This window comes from Myotis lucifugus, unplaced genomic scaffold (assembly GCF_000147115.1).
Source record: "Myotis lucifugus unplaced genomic scaffold, Myoluc2.0 scaffold_163, whole genome shotgun sequence".
Classification (NCBI taxonomy): Eukaryota; Metazoa; Chordata; class Mammalia; order Chiroptera; family Vespertilionidae; genus Myotis; species Myotis lucifugus.
Genome location: NW_005871211.1, coordinates 1,348,178 through 1,364,897, shown reverse-complemented (window position 1 = coordinate 1,364,897; position 16,720 = coordinate 1,348,178).

Genomic DNA, 16,720 nt, shown 5'->3' with positions numbered 1-16,720 from the left:
CACACACACACACACACACACACAGACATACTCTTGGATAAGGCAAAGATAAAGATAAAACAAAGTTACAGCCCTTGGAAAGGTACTAAGATCCTTCAATTTTCACTCTACTTCTAAATACACTTATTATTGTCTCTCTGTGTCTTGTATCTCAGCCCCTGGGTCTGACTTAGGGCAGAGAGGTTTGGGTAAGTCTGGAAAAACATCGCCATTCCTTCTGAGGGCACCTCACTCTCCCTGATGCTACCAGAGGGCAGGGCTCAGGTCTCTAACACAAGTGGCCTGTGGTCCTTTCTTCCCTTTTTTCTCCAACTTAGATATTTCCGGGCTTTCAGATCCCCTCTCTCATTCCTCATCAACTCTGAGATTCCACCTCTTCTAAAGGGCTGACATTTTTATATAAAACAAAAGAGAAGCTTTGGATTTAATATTACTTATGCTTTCTGCCAGGCTGACATCCATGCAGCAAGGAATTTCAAAGCCTGGATTCCTCCTTGAACTAGAGCAAGGAAAAAGCAGAAGTAGAATAAGTCCAATTGCATGTCTTCAATTGCCTGCTGCAGAAAATCAAAGTGGATGTCTGTCACACCAAAATGGGCTAAATATACAGGTCCATAAAAGATGGATTTAAAAAACCTACTGCAAGCAGTGCTTATTAATTCATCGTGGTAATTTTGGAAGAATCACTTTAATTCTACATCTTTACTCATCTCATCTGAAATTCTAGTAGTCTATCGAGTGGAGGGTGTGTGTGGGATTGCACTCTGTGATTTGTGAGTGTATCTGTGTGTTTCCTTATAAATTCTTACCTTGAAGTATAATTTCTCTCCCAGAAGCTTAGCTGCTTCGGGAAATAAATTTAGAATCAGGTGGGATGTCTGTTAAATAAAATCACAGAAAGCCTCGAAAACAACTTTTTCTAATATCAGACTCTACCTCACAGTGTTACTTTGAGCTTGATTCAACCTCTCCATACATATTTTTCACATGTGGAATATTTTATTTTAAATACAAAGAAAATTTCTCTGTGAACAAATACTCATGAAATCTTTTTCTTCCTGAGGTGTTCTAAAGCAATTTTTTAAACTAATACTGGCCCTGGCTGGGTTTTTCAGTTAGTTGGAATATCTTCCCATACACCAAAAGGTTTTGGGTTTGATTCGTTTGGGTTTGATCCTGGGTTGGGGCGCATACGGGAGGCAACTGATCTATATTTCTCTCTCACATCAATGTTTCTCTCTTCTCTCTCTCTTCTCTCTCTCTCTCTCTCTCTCTCTCTCTCTCTCTCTCTCTCTCACCTTTCCCCTCTCTCTAAAAATAAATAAAAATATATCCTTGGGTGAAAATTTTTAAAATATTTTTAACTAATACTAAATTATTTATTCTTTTTACAAAATCACTAAAATTACTCTGCCTAAAAAAGAAAAAAAAGAATATTTGTAGAGGTAGTAAGAAAGTGGATAGATAAATGCATTTTACATTAGGAAAGAGCAATAAATATTCAAGACACACAGGCATATCACTGAACTACACTACAGGAATGTATGTGAAATATGTTTTCCTAAAGTTTTGACCACCTACTGTTTCTTGAGGAAAAAAAGACCCAAGTTATACAGTCACTAAATAGCCAATTAGATACATGTTTTCAAGGACAATTACACATATTGTCCAAATAAACATATGTATGTTTTCATGCATTTACCGAATATTTCCAAATGCTTTGGAACCCAAACACTAAGAATTAGCACTATTCTCGAATATATCAAGGATGCTACAGTTCCTAGTAGTAATCTGAATCACCAGGCCATTACTGCATCCCTGGCTGGGCTCAACGTCTGTTCTGAATATGTATTTACTAGTGAACACTTTACGAATTTAGAGTTATAGACCAAGGAATAAAATAGAACCAGAGTCATGAATACAGGAAACAGATTGACAACTGTCAGAAGGGAGTGGAGAGGGGGGGGACTGGATGAAAAAAAGGGGAAGGGATTAGCCAAAGAACATATGTGCATGACACATAGACACAGGCAACATATCCAGAGGGATCGGGGGTGAGGGCTGGGTGGAGGCAGGCAATGGTGGATGGGGAAATGGGGACATCTATAATAGTGTCAGCAATAAAAATTAAAAAAAAAGACTTTAGAGGTACATCTGAAAGGACCAGATCAACTTGCCCTGTGTTTTAATGTTCCTGTGTTTAATGTGACCTTTGAATCAATTCCATTGAATCTACACTTTTTCCTTAAAATTCCTCTCTGCCATTGAAGAGAAAGGGAATGGAGGATTCTTTTTAATGACTTGTTTAATTTGATTAACAAATGTGGTTTGATAAAGGGTAAAGAGCCTTCACCGGTGAGAAGGGTCTCAGATACGGGCCCTTTCCTTGGCTCTATAAACTTTACTGCTGCTTCTGAAATGGACTCCCAATCTGCTACTGGCAAATCTATTTCACTGTGTGACTCATAGAAATGTTGGTTGTCTTCAGGGCTTGTAATTAGCTGGTATGACTCATTATTAAAATATGAAATCCTTGGGTACCATTAGAATGATCCCCAAATGTTCTCCGCCATCACCCCTGCACCACGTCTTAGTCCTCCCCACCTCCCCATGGTCCAGCAAATACTCCAGCTCTATGACTATTCTAATTGTATGGTGGCCATTTCATTTAGTTGTTAAATATTTTTGACATTACCCAAGTTCTCTTAATGATACTTGTTCTGTGCTTGGGGACGAAAAACCAGATTAATAGTAGCGTTACCAGAATATACTTCAATGAATAAGTTGTTTTCCATTATTAAGTGAACCTTTTTATTCAAGCAGTGCATTATCTTGGAAGGTTTACTAATGCTATCAAGCAGGGCAGACAAGAGTTAGAAATTTGATCCTGTACCCAATGCTCCTCCACCTCTAGGTTCCCACAAGAACCCACAGTTAGTCCTCTCTGCTCTATTGTTCATTGTGTGTATCTTCTTCCCATCCATCCCCCCTTTACCTCACACTCAAGTTGGTTTTCCTCACTCAACTTGCCCAACCTGGGACATCCCATGATCACCCTCACACATTTCTCCCATCTCTTTTACATACTCCCTCCATCCATATGGCTCTATGTTCTCATTCCAGCTTTAGAATTCTGATCTGGCATGCAAAGGAACCAATTAGCTCAACAGTTCCCTGCTGTTGTGATCATTACTGCTACCATGAAACGGAAGGATTTGTATCTAGTAAACTGTGTTGTAACTGTGACACTCTGGGGGCAGGGTCTTCCCCTGTTCTTTGCTAGCAAACCCAATGAACATTCTCAATCAGGGAGTCCTACAGGCTTGGGGAGGGATGCTGACTCATACAAAGCTGGCTGAACCTTGTGGAGCCACCATTACTCATGTTTCCTGCCCATCTGTGCAGTCCTTTCCAGAATGAGCATTTTCCAAAATTGTACTCATACAGCCCAAGTGAAGCAGAGATTTTATACCATTATTTAGTGAGTTTAAGAGGCTGTTCACATTGCCTGCCTGCATGGGGCAAGCAAGGAAGAATAAATCAGTCTGCTTTAATTTTTCAGAATAGCTGGAGTGGGTCCCAGATCATCACATTGTTATGGCACCTTTGCTTTGCTTTGGCTCTGGAGTCACTGCCGGGGAATATTCTCTAACCCAATTATACTTACCTTCTCTCATATTCTCTTGTGTTCAATGAGGATAACCATTACTCAATGGCATATTACTTTTTAAAAAGACTTCAAACACCATGAATATTATACTCTATTTCTTCTAGCACAATCCATTAGCCACATCTCACCGCCTGATGCTTCATAACTTCAAATATTGAAAATCTACACTCTATTGGCTCATTCTAATTCATCTCAGAATCCATCATGCCAAACAAAATTTGCCTCAGCTTTTGGGTTTTCTGTGGAAGAGCCCTAATATGGTGTTTTTATAATCCACAAGGGCATTTATATAGTAAACTATTCCTATTCTGATATTTAAGAAAAATCATCAGATTATACAGGTTTACTAAAAATAGCCCAGACCACTGGAAGAAGAAATAGTAGCTAAGAATGTGGGGTAGAAATGGCAAAGATATTGCTGGTTTTCAGAAATATCAAAGCCATCTGCTACATCAGCAACATTTCTGCCACAAACCAGCTGCTGAGAATAAAGGCTCCATGGGATGGCAGTCCTCGAGATGAGAGAACAAGGCCTTCCCAATAGGGCAAAGCTTGTTTGGGGATCCGGTTGACAGTTAAGGGAAACAGCCAGTGGGGAGCTGCAGGCCACAACAAGGTCTGCGTATGTGAACAAGCATAGATCATACCACTGATGAGGGCTGCTTTGTCCTGGAGATGTCCCAAGAATGCATTAGTCACTCATATGGTATTTATAGAAGTGAGACGCCAAATTACTCACTGGAGCTCCATGTCCACACCTTGCCTGGGGATGGAATGGGCATCAATAAATTTGCTCTTCTCTTTATCTATAGTTGTCTTGAGAGAGTACAAGAAAGCAGGCAGAGGAAGCTGGGCATGGTGCGATAGGGGATTATCATTAGAATTCTCTGTGCACTGGCACATCAGCCCACAGGGAGAAGTGGGTTGGATGACTCAGTAGAGGAGGTGGAAAGTGCTCTCCCAGGAAAACATTCTCCTACGCTCTGTGTATGCAGAAAACACGCCACTCTTGCCACCATTTATTTATTTACTCCTGGCCCCAAATATCCACCCACTTGTCACCAAAAGTTCATTACTTGGGTTTTCTAATGGCCTCTTTCAAAACATCATCATCATTTCCAGGCAGACAGAACATAGTTGGAGAAAAAGTGTAACAAAGACCTGCATTAGATCAGGTGTATCGTTAAGGTCTGATAAAGTGTAAAGGTTGTAATTTAATTGTACTTTGTTTCAACCCTGTATAATGCTAGAGTTCATATGATCTTGATAATTATAGGTCTAATCTTTTATATTGTAATAGTAGGTACCTTTAGCCTCTTTCAAATGTCTATAAATATGATAATTAGAAATATGTTGCGCAGCCATTACGTGTGTGTGTGTGTGTGTGTGTGTGTGTGTGTGTGTGTGTATAAATAGTCCTCTGGATTTGAATCCAACTACTGGCCTGTACTGTTCTGTTGCGCAGTACGATGGCAATGGTTTTTCAAGAAAATAAGCAAGTGATAATCTCCATTTTCGTTTTTAGTACATCCTAAAAACTAAAATGACTTTTTCTATGTAAAGACAGCATGATCCACCCTCCAAATTTGACTTTATTTATATAGGTAATTCTCAGAATCACCACAGTAGCCAGTTCCCAAAACAGTTCCCTTGAATAATACATAAAATCACCTTTATTGCATTGTAGTCCAAATGTGAATCTTGCAGAGATTTTTTTTCTTTCATGGCAGTTCATAAATATTCTATTTCCTTTTTAGCTAGACTTGTCTCAAAACAGTCAACATTTGCGAGGTGGTTATTAAGGCTTAATTCCGTTTCTCCATACTAAAGAAATTTATGTACAGACAAAAACAACTACTCGGATTCATTAAGGACAGCTATAAATCTGTCTCCTGAAACAGTGATTCTGCTGTCTGCAAGTCTTTGCAGTGAGTGTGGTGCTACCCGTGCTGTAGGATGGCTTCAGCCTGCATGTAGACTGCTACTGGGACATAATGATCTGGTAGATAGAGTGTGAAAAATATTCACGCCCCCATTCTACCCTGAGGTCCCAGGCGACCTTGAGCAAGGCTGGCCTTTTCTGTGCATTTCAGAGTTCCTTTCTGATACAGTGGAAAAATCTGGGTATTTTTTCTCTTTACAGAGATCAGTTTAATATTGCTTTAGTTTCTTCCTATTACATACAACCTTTCAGTTATAGTTTTTCTATTTCATATCCCTTATGATAGGACCATCAAATATTTCATGATAGCTGTGTGATTATGTCAGAGAGGCAGAGGATATTTTTGCTTTGGGCAGGAACGTAAGTTAGAGTGATTAGGCAACTATAAAGGCCTATGAGTCTCCTTTCTCATTCATCATTGAAATTGCAGGTATCATGAATTTTATTTTCTACTAGAGGCCCGGTGTTTGTAATTTGTGCATGGGGGGTCCCTCAGCCCAGCCTGCACTCTCTCCAATCCAGGACCCCTCGGGGGATGTCCGACTGCTGGTTTCCCAGCAGTCGGACATCCCTCTCACAATCTGGGACCGCTGGCTCCTAACCACTCACCTGCCTGCCTGCCTGATTGCCCCTAACTGCTCTTCCCTGTTGGCCTGATTGCCCCTAACTTCTCTCCCCTGCAGGCCTGATCACCCCTAACCACCTCTGCCTTGGCCCCCGCCACTGTGGCTTTGTCGGAAGGATGTCCGGAAGACATCGGATCTAATTAGCATATTACCCTTTTATTAGTATAGATTAATTAACTTCTTTCTTTTATATCTGCTCCATGCCCCTTTCCCAGTCTTCATTTATATAGTCCACATTGGCTTATAACTTTCCAAACTTCCTAAACAAAGGAAAAGGCTACCTATGCCTGACTTCTAGTATGTGAGAGATGATTTACTCATTTAGCAGGCATATAATCAATAACAAAATTGAAGGACTCTCAGATAAAACCGGGACAAAGTTAGAAGAGTTTCAAAGAGATACATTTTGGCTCAGTGTAAATCTTTTTCTTCCCATGTGGACTTGCTTAGATGTGAGACATGGAGGCTGGAGAGCACTGCTTTGCCAGAAGAAGAAGGCTGTGTGCTGAAAAGGAGGCAAATGAGTCACCACAACAAGCCCTGTGCTACTACCCCTGTTACACAGGCTGGGCTGGCAGAGTCACTGTCTTGTCCAATGGGATTGTCAGAACGGGCCTGATAGAAGCAAGAGGTGATACCAGTGGGCCCTGTTCAAATATTGGGGGAAAAGGTTTGACAAGAAAGAACCAAGGAGGCAGGCTATGATAGGATGTCAGATTTCAAGGTTTCAGAACATTATCCCATCCTCAGCAGCACCCTCACTAGTGGCTTGAGAACCACCATGGTCACTTCTCTCAGTAAGAGGGCCAGCCTAGAAACGGGCATAGTATCAGCCCCAACACACCTGGATTCTGGCAGTGTCTTCATTTTAGAAAGAAACTGGGATTCTGGGCAGTAAAACCATGCAGACTACTGAGAAAGGAAAAAGAAAAATATAGCCCTGGACATCCAGCCGGAGGTCTTGCATGCTGAGCTAAGCCGCGTTGTTATCCTATTAGACATCACTGATTTCCTAGAATAACAACAGCAGAGACCAGGGTAAAGTGAGGAAAAGAAGTCTACTTCATAATGTTGTCTATACACAGATGAAACCAAGGTCACTGTGTCACCCATCAAATACCTACCAATGACCAAAATGAGTTAATGCTACTTCTTTGTAGTCTGCCCTCTACACAGATAAGATTTATTGATACCCTATCATAGATTTGCCCCTACTTTCTGAGAGCATCTGACCTAAAGTGAACACTTGGTTTCTTAGACTCTCCCCCAACGACTCAACCAAAGCCCAAGTCCTGTAAGAGGGTCTTGCTCACACCCTCTACTGAGACACCGCATGGTTTCCTATGGTGGATGTTCTCTTTCACTGAAGCAAGTAATAACCAACTTGTCCAGCGGTGTGTCCCTGGTGATCTCTGGCTGGAATGCAGTCACCATGCAAAGTTGATACACAACAGAAGCCCAGTTCCAGGGACTGGGGCCAGCATTTAGAGGAAGAGCACTTACTAAAGCTGTAACAAGTTTGGAGCTGCAGAAGCAGCCATGGCTTGCCCCCAGGGCCCTGGATCTTGGAGCTAGTTCTCACCACAACTTCATTCCAAGCCACACCAAACAGTAGAGTTGATTTCACAGCTCTGACTGGAAGGACCATCTTTAGGTCACCAGGAAACACTTAGGCCTTCAGTAGGGAGTTAGGGAAAGAAGCAGCAAAGACAGAAGGAAGCAGAGCTGGTGAGCTGTTTTTATAAATGCTAAAAGCTCTGACATATTATAGACCAGGACATTTATGATCAGAATTGCCAAATCTGTCAATCACCCAGAAATATGTTGAAGAAAGCCCAAAATAATAATGATAAAGTTGCTAGAATCTAGGAAAACCTTAAGGAAGTCTAGTTATGAGATTATTTTTATGATGTCCTCTTTATTTAGTCTCTTTCCCTCTCACATACACATCTCATTGTCAACATACCTTCATACTTTCACATCATTTTTTTTATTTCCAAGCATTTTCTACTTATTTCCAAGGCTAGATGTTCTATCTAGTTATAGTCTCTGCTTAAAGCAGTGGTTCTCAACTTTGGCTGCAATAAAACCACTTAGGAAGCACTAAAAAAAAGCTTAGTGTCAAGTCCATATCCCAAACCAATTAAATCAGACTTTTGGGGGCAAGACTCTGATATCAGTTTTTGTGGATTTGTTTTTTGGTTTGTGTTTTGTCTTTTTCCTTAGGTGCAAGTGAGTCCAATGAGCAGTCAAGATTGAGACCCACTGGCTTGGAATTTCTTCTTTAGCTTTGACAACAGTCTGATTATTTAACTGATGAGTTTCTTCCTGGATAGCAGGCAAATACCCTTAAGCTATGTTCCTCTAGTACACCTTGTTGTCCTAGCGGAGGGGGGGGGGTGCTCATTTGAGAGTTATCAGGTGGGTTCAGTCACCTGTATTGATTCTAAAGAGCAATGAAGTTTGAAAAACACTGCTCTTCCACCAGGTGCACAGGAGAAATATTTAAAATGATTAAGAACAGGATGGCACCAACCAATCAGAATTTGCAATCACAGTTGTGCTAGTGTGGTGGCTGGGGGAAGGGTGGGGGTGGTCACAGAGACCCCGGACTGTGCCAGATGTCAAATCTTAATTCTTAGTTGCTAGACCCAAGTGAGCTATAGGGAATCTTAAGAAGAGGTCAGGGAAACAGGACAGAAAAGGGTCATTTGGAGGACCTGCAACAGTGACTATCAACACGTAAAGAAGCAATTTAATGTTTTAATATTTGGTGCAGACTTTCCTGTGACTACCACCAGAATATCAGCCCTACACAAAGATAGCACCTACTACTCTTGTATTGTAACTACATTATTTGCATATTTACTATTTGAGAGCACATATCATGTACTCAACAAATGCCTGAAAAATAAATTCATAAATGAATGAGTGAACTTTGTTTGATCCAGAGAGTTCTTTCTCACAATCTGTAAAAATATTTTCTTTTAGACCATAGCCACCACCTTACTGCCTTTATAATTGTAAAGACTATGAAGAGCTTCATAATTTCATTTTTTCAATATTGAGCATACTGTATGATTATTGTGGTGTTAGGTATTATAAGGAAGAGTAGAAAATAAAAGATTAAATTTCTGGATTCCAGGTGCTTATTTATGGACTCCTGTGCCTCCAAGTTAGACTCTGGGACCATTTCATCTCATGGTGCTATTGGCTCTCTGGAATTAGCACCCATGGGAAGTATCACAGGTCCCATTGCTGGTTACTGGGGACAAATGTTTGGGTATATGAAGATTTTTTTATTTTACCCTTCTCCTTATAAATAACTTCCTATTCATAGACACAAGAGATGAAATGTACTGGTTATATGAAGCTATATCTTATGTGATATTATTGTAAGTGATGCCTCTTGGTGCAATTACTTAAAATTACAGTAAAAGCCAAAGTCAAAACATTCAGCTGTCCTAACTCCAGTATGTCACTGGTTCTCATTATTTTTCATGTCTTCCTCTTGAAGAAAATCAAACTACGAACCGCTAGTAGGCAATACAGCAGAAAGAAGAACTACATTTACATTTTATTCCCTAGGCAGAGCCCATAGTGAATAAGAAGCATACATTTTAGCATTTCAGAAGTCTTAAAGTGGTGTAGTAGTTCCAAAAATGCCCTAATTTAAAAGAATCTAGGCAAATAAATTTTATTTATATTTTTAAATACATGGTTTATATATTTAATTTGCTTTAAATATTTTATATCCCCACAATGATTAAATTTGATACATACATTTCAGTATGATGTTAATCAGTCTTGAGAATCCATAATGATTATGCATTTTGTCATGAAATATTCATCCAATGGTGCTCTCCTAGACAGACAGTGTCTGAAATAAGTGTTCTCCTTGGTGAGGACTCTGACTTTAAGGACTATCTCCCTGGTTTTTCTCCAAATGATGCTTCCATAGATAGAATGATTATCTTGACTTTTGATTCAATGTACCATCTGTGTCCTTGTTACTTTAACTCCAATCTGGCTATCGGTTTTCCCCTGTCTTTATCTCTTTGCAACAGTGGCATTAATAATTTTCAAAATTAGTTAATATTTAATATATATTCATAAAGATAAATACTGGCCTACCCTATTAATGACCAAAATAAATTATTCAGTTTTCCACGGCCCAGGGAAGCTCATTTTTATGTTAGTGTCAGGAAACAGACTGAATGACCATAACTTAATCATGTCACTACAGAGTATTATAATATGCAGCTCTTATCATTCAGGGACTTAATTTGATGGTTTGTATTCTTTATGATAAACGTCTGCATAACATTAGGTTTTACTCTAGTTATTTGAATACCCAATAGAAGCTTAACATTCCGTTAAGGTCAATCTTCTGAAAATAAGCTGTGAGTCTAAATTCTTTTAATGTATTCTAACATTGGCATCTCTTTGCATTTGATAAACATCTGTTTCCATAAGAGATGGCTGGAGGAATTTGCAGCTGGGATAATGCATAAGTAGGAAAATATGCTAGGAACACGTGTGAAGAGATGAAGTTTTGAGAGAAGGGCCCAGCTAGCACCAAAGGAGGTGAAGTTGAGAAATACTAACACAGAGAAGGAAAACTGACTCTGACGGAGAAAAACATTTAAGTTAAAAAAAATTAGGGGTACTAGATGTACCTAGTAAAAAAAATGGACAGTAAACTCATGCTCAGTCCTGGCCAGACCCACTGTTGAAGGGATCTGAATTGAGAAACTAGGATGGAATAGGCACTGGGAGTTGTCTGAAATGCTAGATATCAACTATCACATGAGACAAGGGGATTTACAATTGGAGCCAAGGCATAGAAGGCCAAGAACAAATACCCAGAACCCTGGTGGATGGGTTAGAATGAAATGGCAATAGTAAGCTGTCAACAAAAGCATTGTTTATGCACTTGTCTTCAAGGACAGTCAGTGTGAAGCAACTGCTGATATTTTATAAAGGGTTATCCATGTTTTTTCAAGGATTATATGTGAGAGTATATTTTGGAGGGAAAAGCTACATTCAACATGGATAGGGCAAAGTCCAATAGTCTACAGAAAAATGTTACAATCTGCTCAGATGTCCTATTATTACTTATCTACTATCTTAAAAAATATATAACTTCCTCTCTTCTAAAGGTTCATGTATGTATATTAAAACTCTTCCACTCAATTTATCCTACTGAGTCATGAAATTGTAACTCTGGGCAGGACCATCAGATTTCACAATGACTGCAGCTTCTCAGCCAAGATTAATAATCTCTTTCACTTGCCATTGACTAGGTCTTCACCCACATGGCCATTTAAAACTCTGTCTCTTTAGTTACCTTCATCTTATCTCCACCTCTTCCAAATTACAAGGACTTCTCTGTTCTTTTCCTCATTGCTGCTTCTCTGTTCTTTTCTCATAACTATTTTACTTTTAATACCCTGAGGTCTAGACAATGCAGTCAGGCGCCATCATTTCGGTCAATGACAGACCACATACATGATGGTGGTCACATTAAGATTATAATGGAGCCAAAAAGTTCTTATCACCTAGTGATGCTGTAGCTGTCATAATAACACCATTGCAAAATACATTACTCACATGTTTGTGGTGGTGCTGGTGTAAACGAATCAGCTGTGCTGCCAATCCTGAAAAAGTACAGTACGTACAATTGTGTACAGTCCATAATATTTGATGTTGATTTCCTGTACTATACTTAATATCATTATTTTAGTATGCTCTTTCTACTTGCAAAAATGTGCTGTAAAACAGTATGCCTTAGCCTCATACATCTTGGGTTCACACATCTCTTGACTGTATCATTTTTCCTTATGCTTGATTTAATCTCACATTGTTGTGTACAGTAACATGCAGTACAGGCTTGTAGCTTAGGAGAAATGGGCTATATGTAGGTGTATAATGAGCTATACCATCAAAGTTTGTGTAAGTTCACTCTATGTGTTAGCATAACGGCAAAATCACATCATGACTCTATATGCTTTGTGAAGGAAATATGTTCAAATAATATTAAAACCATTATTGTATATCATGTTCAGCCTACTGGGACTTTTTAAAGACATTTAATATGTATTCTTGTCTCAGAGCTATATCTGTATATAGCTAAAACTATGTATGGTTTTATGGTGACACTAGCACTTTATTCATACTTTACAATACTTACTGTTCTATATTATGGGCAACCATTTAGTTGTCTATGAAAAACTGCATTGCCACCAAGAATAGAACAAGAGATCTGAAGTTGCCAAAAGAGCACAATGTGTAATGTATATTTGAAAAGCATTTTTATTCTAGTTTATATATGCTTCATACACACACACACACACACACACACACACACACACACACTCCTAATTCCAAATCCATTCTTCATGTCAATTATAACAATGACACTCAACTATCTCAAGTCACTTTGGGAAGAAAACTAATTGACTACATTAGTCAAATAACTGACTATTTTAGTAGCCAATCGAATCTAGTCATTTTGTTATCAATCATAATGAATTGTTTGGATGACTTAACCATTATGGTTTTATTTTTAGGTAGTTCAGAAAAAGTTTTATTCACCCTCCCCCAATTATAACAGATTTTCTTATGGGTTATTGCTCATTTACCAGCCACCAGCTAAGAGATATGAGAACAGCAAATGCAAGCTTTATAGTGACTGTATGGGAAATAAACACTCGGTCTCATACATGCAAAACAAATATTAATAATTGAAATGAGATTGGTTCTCTCCAATTGTGATGGTCTAAGCCATAAACACACATGGAGCATTCATTAGTAAGTATCAGATACTGAGGTATCCTGATAAGAAATGCAAAAATGTACTGTGAAACCTCACTAAATGTTACATTATGTGTAAAGAATGTGTAGATTCTTGTTTTCAGCAAGAACATGCTTACTCTGATAGGAAGTCTGTGTGGGAATGCAAAGCTTTAAAGTTTCTAAGGAAATCAGCTTAATGAATAGAACTTGGGAGGAAAACAATTACATAAAATATTTCAATATTTTAAAACCATCTTCTTTTATAATGTATTGTTCAGTCCTTTTTACTTTTTCCAAAATCCAATTTAAATTTAAATGTATTAGAGTTTGAAATAAGTGGAGCTTAATTTAATTACAAATTACATAAATTACTCAATTTGCATGCAGTGATTTGTAGTAAATAAATCTTTGTGAATATTACTGTTTTAAGAGATGAGATATGTCTTAAAAATGTAACCCATGAAATAAAATATAATTTCACATTTTATTTTTAAATGGAATAGACTGTTCATAGGAAATACCTGTGGAGATGACCTAGTTCAATATATTCTTTTACAAAGCCCAGCTAGATATCCTAGTATGACATATTTTAAGAAATCCATATATATTTAACACAAAATAATCATGACCAATGCAAAAAAATACTTTATCTAGAAGCCACCCAGGATAAAACTTTTCCTATCTTAATAAGGGGTCACTTCAGGCCAGACAGACCTGCTATAAAAGCAGGTTAGAAGGCTTTGGAACACACATTCTAAAGAGAAAACTCTATTTTTCTCTAAACTTAAGACAGTTGTGAGTTAGGACACATGCTGGCTTTCCCCGTTCCCAAAGAAGCACTTGTATCTATGTGCATTTCAAGTCAACCTGCAGGGCTTCCATCTGGATTATACTTGTCTTTTTAGTCTATGTAGGCAAACCTGAGCTGGGGGAAGTTGCCACCTCGACTTATTTGTCTCTCCCATGCCTCTTGCTAGAACGAAGCACTAAGACAACAAAAAGTTAACAAGGAAGATTTTTCTTTTAGTGTTTTGGCTTCTTTATATGATTACTAGAGGCCTGGTGCATGAAATTTGTGCACAGGGGCGGGGCGGGGGGGGAACCTCCTCAGCCCACCCTGCACCCTCTCACAATCCTGAACTGCTGGCTCCTAGTCGCTCAACTGCCTGCCTGCTTGGTCACTCCTAACTCCCCCCCCCCCGTGGCCTGGTCATCCCCAATGGCCCCCCTCTGCCTGCCTGGCTGCCCCTAACTGACCCCCCCACTGGCCTGGTCACCCCCAACTGCCCCCCCCTGCCAACCTGGTCATCCCTCATGGCCCCGCCACTGGCCTGGTCACCCAACGCAGCCTGCTGTTCAGTCATTTTGTCGTCCTTCACTAACCCCCCTGCTGGCCTGGTCATAGGCAGCCATCTTATGAGGGCATGAAGGTTAATTTGCATATTACCTTTTTATTATATAGGATAGCAGATTCCATTTCTTTTGAACTACTATTCTTTTTTTTTTCCCCAATATATTTTTATTGATTTTTTTAAGAAAGAAGAAAGGAGAAGGGCAGAGAAAAACATTAATGAGAGAGGAAGTCATAGTCATTGATTGGCTGCCTCCTTCTATGCTCACTGGGGATCGAGCCCACAAGCTGAGCATGTACCCTGATGGGGAATGGAACCATTAACCTCTTGGTTCCTGGTTCAATGCTAACTACTGAGCCACACTAGCTGGGCTGAACTACTATTCTTGCTTCTCTATTTCCTAAGAAGTGAATGTGTTCAATGCATTCATTTGTGAGAGAACTTCCCTCCCCCAGAATAATTTTCTCTGCTGCCAACTTTCCTGGAAGCTAGTTTTCTTAGTAGCCCAATCACAGCCCAGAAAGAAATATTTTAATGTTTTCACCATGCTTTATTTACCGCATACATTACACAGATCGACTTTATTAGGAAACTCACCACAAAATCTGAGTTGGAAATGTTGTTAGGAAAAAATGGGGTTTTTATTCATACTTTAATGTCTTCATTGATATTATTTCCCAAAAGGAATGTATAAGAGAAACAATTAAATCCCACCTGCATAGATAACAAATTCCCTTGAGTTTAAGCAATGCTGACATTCAGACTCTATACTTTTTATTAATAGTTAATAGTTTTATATTTTGCATTTATGTACTACATTGTATTATCCCAATCTATTATTTTGACTTATTCTCACAACAACCTACTGAAGAATATTTCTATTTATAAATTAGAAGTTTAAACAACTTTCTTAGGTTTACTCAAGTTCTTACTAGAACCTGTTGTCATGGTCCCTGAAATGTTTATTCTATACCATCAAGATTCACTGTTATTCAACACATGTTAACTTATCTCCAGAGAAAATGACTGGCAGTGTAGTTGTCATACTCACAAAGTATTTTGAAAATATACATGTTCATATATTGATTCATATTTTTTCTGTGAGACCTTTAACTAAAGTCTTAAGGATTCATTTGTATCACATGACATAATATCAACCATCAAGCCATACAGATGGTAAACATACTTTTTTAGAAGATTGCATAGGCTTTCTGAAAATATTATCATGCATAATTATACACATCTTTTAAAATATGTAACATATTCAAAACAAGAAATTCAGAGAAATGGATTACATTAAGTACTAATAGTAGAATTTGAATTGGAAGAAAGGAAGGAAGAGGAGGGGGAAAGGAGGATATCTAACCAATTGGATTTTTTCCAACATCCTAAACTTGGAGAAAGCTGAACCTTGAATTCAACCCCATATAGAATGGATGGATTGAGTATATTATTTAAATGTATTAGACTGTGCACAGCAGTAAACCCAATATCCAGTTGTTTAAATCATTTATTTTTGTCTTACAGAAAAAAATCTAGGAAGAGATGATCAATGGCTGGTATATTTATTAAATAATGTTATCAAGGAACTAGGCACCTCCTATATGCCAGCTCTGCCATCTTTAGTATGTGATTATTGCCCTCACTGTCACAAAGTGGCTTCTTGACCTCCTAGTATCATTTGCACATTCCAGGTAGAAAGGAGGAGGAGGAAGAGAAGGCAGACAGTTTCTTCTCTATATCTCATTAGTCCTCACTATGTCACCTGGCCACTTCTAGCTGCAAGAGAGGCTGCCTATTCAAGTATTCCTCTCTGAGGCCTCCATAGCACAAGAAGGCCATAGAGGAGGATGTTGTTGAATGAACATTCTTTGGTTGTCCCTCACTAATGCCCCTGTGTTAGTGAGGGACAGAATGTTCCACTGTAAGACCTTTCTAGGAGAGCAAAGCTTTGAAGCAAATCATGAAAAAAAGCCCAGAATATAGTGAGGGAAGGGAAACCAAAACAGAGAAAAGCACACAGTGAAAATTCTTCCAGTTGAGTGCTGTTTTTCTCTTTAACATTGTAAAATGTGAGTTAAAATGGGCCCAAGTAATATTCAAAGTCAGGAAACCTCTAACAAACCCATCTAAGTGCATATTATGCCCTTGATAAATATGTATTAAGCAACTAAATGGATGAATTGTTATATTGCTTCTTCTTTTGCAAATGTCAATTGCTTATTTATGTTAAGGCTTTCATTATGTTGTTCAGTTATATTGTTCACGTTTGAAAGTGAATTCTTAGAGTTCAACTCACTACAATGAAAGGTAAAAGCTTTATAGTGTGCTT